The following is a 6,000-nucleotide window of genomic DNA, read 5'->3' as shown; positions in this document are numbered from 1 at the left end:
GAGAGTGGGGTCCCCGTGGTGGGCCAAAAAGAGGCCCTCATCAGGAAGTCGACCGGTCGACCGCCCGGCAGCTGGTCTGGGACGTCCAGCCTCCAGGGCCGCAAGAAAGCCCGGTCCGTGGCTGCCCCAGCCGACGACGGCCCACCACGGACCCTGGAGGCAGAGGCCCCGTGCCAGCACCCAGCAGCCTGGCACTCCTGTTGTCCCCCAGGCTGGCCTGAAGCCGTCCCACAGCTGAGGGACAGCACACCTCCACTGTCGCCAGTGCTGGAGGCTGGATGCCCCCGATCCAGGTGCAGCAGAGCCGGTCCCCCCGAGGCCTCTCCTGGTCGTGCAGACGGCCGTCTCCTCCCTGGGCCTCACGGGGTCGTCCCTCCGTGCGTGTCTGTGTCCTGGTCCCTCTTCTTACAGGACCGCAGCCCGAGAGCAGCAGGGCCCGTCCTGGTGGCCCCCTTGGCCTTGATCACTTCTTGGTGAGAATCCAGTCTCCAGATACAGGCCCGGCCGAGGTCCTGGGGTTGGGGCCTCACCATGTGGACTTGGGGTGCACGGTCCAGCCCGTACCACCGAGGCAGGCCCGCTATCGCCGCATGTATGGGCGCGGAGCAGATGGCGTGCCTCTCTCACGCTGCTAGAGACTTCTCCTACGTCCGGGCCGTCGAACTCGTACGGTTTCCTCCGATGCTGAATTAAACCAGCGGCCGCCCAAGAGCCCCGCAGAGCAAGGAAGCAGGAGGGAAGGGGGGCTCAGGGGAGGGAATCAAGTACTGTGGGATTCATTTACACCTCACCTCTCTCTCCAGCCTGCAAAGTAAGTGAAGGCTGCCCCGGTCTCTGTCCCAGGGTGGGGGCACCCTGAGCTTCAGGCACCCTGGGAATGTCCTTTGTCACGGGAATGAGGTGCCCCACAGATGGCACTGCTGGTGGGAAGGGCCAGGCCCTGGCCAGAGGGCACCAAGGACAATGCTTTGAGCCTCAGACCACCACACGGAAGAGGCTGGGAGCTCAGGGCTTGGTGAGGACACACATGCCCCCGACAGCGGCTCCCCGACCTCGCTGTGTGGACTCCCCACCCTCCCACTGCCCCTCCGTGGCCTTCGTGGCAAAGCCGCGATCACAAGTGTGGTGTCTTCCAAGTTCTGTGAGTTGTTTCAGCAAATCACCAAGCCTGGGCAGGGGTTGTGCAAGCCCCGAATTCATAGCCAGTGGGCAAAGATGGGGCCCCCACTGCTGGCTGCCATCAGACCTGGGGGCCTCGCCCTAACCTGTGGGTCTGTGCCAACTCGGGGAAGTCATGTCAGGTCGAACCAGAAACGCGGGACCCCCGCTGCACTCGGAGGATCCTGTCTGTTAGGCATCGGCTTCCCCCAGCAGTGGGGGGGGGGGGGCACAGCGGAAGGAGCTGCCGACCCCCCCAGACAGCGGGGCCGGTTCTGGCTGCAGGAGCATCGTGACCAGAGAGACCCCAGCGGGCCTTTGCCACATTCATTCACCTTAGAAAACAAAACTAAAATAGTCACTAAAAATAGTTCTCTCCGGGACCCCAGAGGCAGAACGGGGTTCCCGGGGAGCCAGTTAAATCTCTGCTGGGCTCAGCCCAATCTGATGAAAAGTGTTGTGTTCCTCCTGCGAGCAGGGGGCTCTGTGAGGCCGTGGGAGGGGGAAGGGGCCTGACCCTTGGAGGCCTCTCCTTGGGGAGACCCCAGGAGACGGGTCGCTTCAGCCCCTCTATCCCAAGGGTGGGGGTCTTCCCGGAGGAGGTGGGTCTGCCAGGCGAAGGGGCCCCTCCCTGTCCCCCACCACAAGAGAAGGCGCCAAGCGCTGTCAGCAGGACGTCCCTCTCCCTCCCAGCCTGGCCTCTTGCCGACGCCTGACTTACACATACTCTCCACTTCGCTTAACCATGGCGCGTGTCCTGCGGGCCCCTCTGGACCAGCGAGGGCGGACCAGCCTCACACTGATGTAAGGATGCGGAGGGAGGCACGGGACCCCCTGGGCTAACCCCTGACAGCACGTGCCCAAGGAGCTATCACCTGTCCACCCACGCCTGCTCCCCACCCTGAGCGCACCATGCCTGCACTCCATGGCCACCTTTCCCAGCAGATGTTCCCGAAAACATAAAACGCGGTGGAGTCTCTTCCCTGCTGCAAGCCTCGGAGGTGGGTGGATGGGAGGCCTTCCCTCCATCGCTTCAGGACTGGGCCCCACGTCCCCCTGGAGCCTCCCCGCCCGGTGGGGGGATGGGAGCACAAGGCAGTCGGAACTCCTGGATTTTGCACACTATATTTAATTTGCACGACAGCCCAACAGAAGGGTGGTAGGCGCTTCATTTGGGGAGGGTTTGGTCCCTGGCAAAGGCTCGTGGTGCCCGCCGCCCACACAGCTCATGGCTCAGGGACACCGAAGCTTCTCCCAACACAGAAAACCTGCTCTCAGAGGCATTAAAGAAAATGCTTTATTTTTGAAGAATCAGTAACAAGAATGGGATGTGCACCCCAGGAGGCCCCCAGGGATGGAGGAGCCGGAAAGAAAGCCCACCCCTGAGAGGGTCTGCAGACGACCCCCTTCCACGTGGTTCCCAAGACGCGCAGAACCGTGCTCGGCCGGGGCCCCCGCACTGGCTGGTCTTAGAAGGAGAAGAGTAAACGCCTCCTGTTGTCATGACCGGATGGAGAGAGGAACACAGAGACCGCACGGCGCCCACCGGGGTCAGCATCCCGCGGACACGGAGGGGGGCACGGGGGGTGCAGTCTCTCTTGGGTGCTTCCGTCCCACAGAGGTTGCTCCTGGTCCTTGAGATGGACACCCCTGGTTCGTGACGTTGGCAAGAAGCTGGTCGTGCTTGCGAACGGGTTTCCACGCATTTCCAAGGGCAGAGAAAGAACTTACCGTCGCAAGTTTTGTGAAGTAGAAGCTCTGGGGATTGGGAGGAGGGCGTCTCTCCCTGGTTTTTAGGGGGAGGATGAATTCTCCTCTAAAGAATTCAGTTAGTTCTTGGTTGCGGTGCCCACCAGACGGCGTCCTCCAGGGCGGGATGACAGTCCTGCCCCGGGGCTCCCCGGGCTGCAGCCCTCCTCCCTTTGCTTCCCTTGGTTTGTAGGAACAGACGGCAGTCGGGCGGTGCACCGGCATCAGGCAAGCATTGAGCACCACCTGCGTCCTTCCCCCTGTTTCTACGAGATGCTCCAACTGGCTTGAAAGATTCAAAGAAGCTCTCATTTGTCCGTTAAGAAACCCTAAAGCAGGGGCGCCTGGGTGGCTCAGTGGGTTAAGCCTCTGCCTTCGGCTCAGGTCATGATCTCAGGGTCCTCGGATCGAGCCCTGCATCGGGCTCCCTGCTCAGCGGGGAGCCTGCTTCCCCCTCTCTCTCTGCCTACTTGTGATCTCTCTCTCTCTCTGTCAAATAAATAAATAAAATCTTAAAAAAAAAAAAAGAAACCCTAAAGCAGGGGACCCGTTTATCAGACGGCTGTTTACTGTGTGTACTTCCCTCTTACAGGACCAAAGAATTCAAACAGAAGGATAACCCGGGAAAGGACAATTTCTTCCCTCCAAGTCCTTGTCCCGTTCTTCTACAGAATCACGGTGTTTCCCACAAACAAGTCGGGGACGGCTCCACGGGCCACAGAGCCCGAACGTGGCTGTGACCAGGAGCTCTGCTAGTGTCTACACCTAGAGCTTTTAGTCCATTGCCGTGTTCAGAGCCCCCCAGACCCGCGAATGACGATGATTACCTCACCCTGCAGGGACCCACAATTAGCTTTCCTCCATCTGACTTCGGATCTTTCTAATGATACGCGAGTTTAACATTCTCACGTTAAAAATGTAACTTTTCCTCTGCGATTTCTCTCATTGCTTTGGTGCTGAGGAGCCCGTCTTCCATGATGATATAATTTTATGCTTTCTGCTAGTTTTTAAAATCATACTTTTCCATGTACTTCTTTATGCTAAATTTAGCAGAATCTAATTTCGGTGATAGAAGGTGCGGATCCAGGATGCTCCCTCTCAAGGCTGCTCCCCACTTGTTCTGAGAACGCTCATTAACGAGTCCTTCCTTGGAAACTCGGTCTCTGAGTCTCCGACCGGGCCTGTTTCCTGTTTCCTCTGCTCCGCGAGCCTACACCTCTGCCGACGCCTCCTCCTGTAAATTTAATCTGGTGGCACCATCTTCCAGGACGGGAGCTCCTGATCCTGATTCGTTTCAGAAGCTTTGATAGCCCCAAACGTCTGTCTTCTCTGGGTCTTCGGGCTCTTTTCTCGAGAGCTTCATTCATTCCCAAATCCTTTAAAGACGTTGAAAGTGTTGGCTTTGCCTTAAAGACGCGGATTGGTTTGGAGCGAGCCATCACAACAGCAATATTCTGCCTCCTTGTCGGGAACCCGCCCCGGGCTCTGTCTCCTCCGACGTGTTCCGGGAGGCGTCGGGGGCCGGGACAGCGCTCATTAATCTTGTTATTTCGTGCTTTGTGTGGTTTTGTCCTAGTCCCCACCGGATGCCCTTCCTCACCGCGCCCTGACAGGTGTTCCTGGGGAAGCGAAGGTTTCTCATTTTCAGATTTGCCACAAAGCTGTTCGTTCCGCCCCGCCCGTCTGCGGTCTGATGGTTTTGCAGGAACGGTGGCGTGCACCTGCCACACAGCATCCTCGGATGGAGCGGCAGAGCGCCCTGGGCACGGAAGATCCAGAGGAGTCCTGGTGGCCCAGCCACGAACACAGCAGCCCCGAGGGGTGTGCAGTCCGGGAAAGGAGACCCCAAGTCCAGCTCTGTGGCCTCAGCCCCTGCAAGCCCGGGAAGGTCCTCCTTCCATCCGGGGACACCGAGCCCTCCAACGTGTCTGACAAGACCAGGGATTTGAAGCACAGCCCACCTTGTTGTTAAACCTCACGTTTATCTCACAACAGTCAGGGGAAGTGTCATAACCCACTCATGCCAGAGAACCCCAACTTGGGGTGTGGATACAAGATATGGCCCTTATGCCGTGGCTACGTCCCACCCCCCCCCCCCCGTACTGTCTTTCTCAGGACACCTGAATTGTCCCATAGTCCGTTCTCTCAACCCACGACAGATAATCTGCAATTAGAACTTCCAGAAGGAAGGCTATGGTACGGCCCAAGCCCCAAGCCACAAACATGTCACGGCCTCCCACGAGAGCCAACCTCAGACCAGCCCAGGCGCTCGGAGCTGCCCCGCGCCCCCAGGACCCACATCTGGAAATAAGCAGGTCGCTGCTGCTGGAGGCTCCTGCCCTGGCCGTCCTCACCGGTCCTGTCCTGGGGCCAGTCCCAAACCTGGGGCTGCTCTGGACCCCGGTCCCAGGCAGCGTGTGACGACCCACGCGGTCTTTTCCATTCTCGTTGTGCTGTTGTCCATATTGAGCGTGTGTATTAGAGCCCCAGGCTCCAGAATGCCAGTGCAAGTACCGTGACAAGACTGTCGAGCAGCGGACGCTTAGTAAGCAGGAAAAAAGTCCTTGGAATCCTCTCCGTTCAGGACACAGTGGCCCACCCCATGCGGAAACGGTGACGATCCGGCCGTAAGCCGCCGCCGGCCAGCACCCAAGTCAAGACGTGTACGAGCTCCTCCGCCAGTAACAACTAAAGTCAGAAAGTAACTTTTGGGTTTCTTCTTAACAGAAGGTCACATGAAGACCAAACATCTAGAGCAGACGTTGAACTGCCTTCCACTGGGTGATGACGTTGGTCTTCCTGCCCCGCTGACCGCCCGGCCCCGCCGCGGCTGCCCGAGTGTCTTCTGAGTCTCACCTCAAGGCACATTCTCAGGCGCCGAGACAAAAGCTCCAGCAACGGCGACAGCGTGACGCTCCGCGAACCGTCACAGAGAGCACCGCCGGTCGCCCCCACTCGCCGCTCACGCCAGCCACGGACACAAGCACGATGAGGAAATAGTTCCCCTTTGCTCGTGCAAGACTTTTCTCCCGAAAAAGCCTTGCCTAAAAGGCTGTTGTGAGTAAACTCTTTCCCAGAGGGGACCCGAATCAT

Source organism: Martes martes (assembly GCF_963455335.1).
Source record: "Martes martes genome assembly, chromosome: 11".
Taxonomy (NCBI): Eukaryota; Metazoa; Chordata; class Mammalia; order Carnivora; family Mustelidae; genus Martes; species Martes martes.
This window is presented reverse-complemented; position numbering follows the sequence as displayed.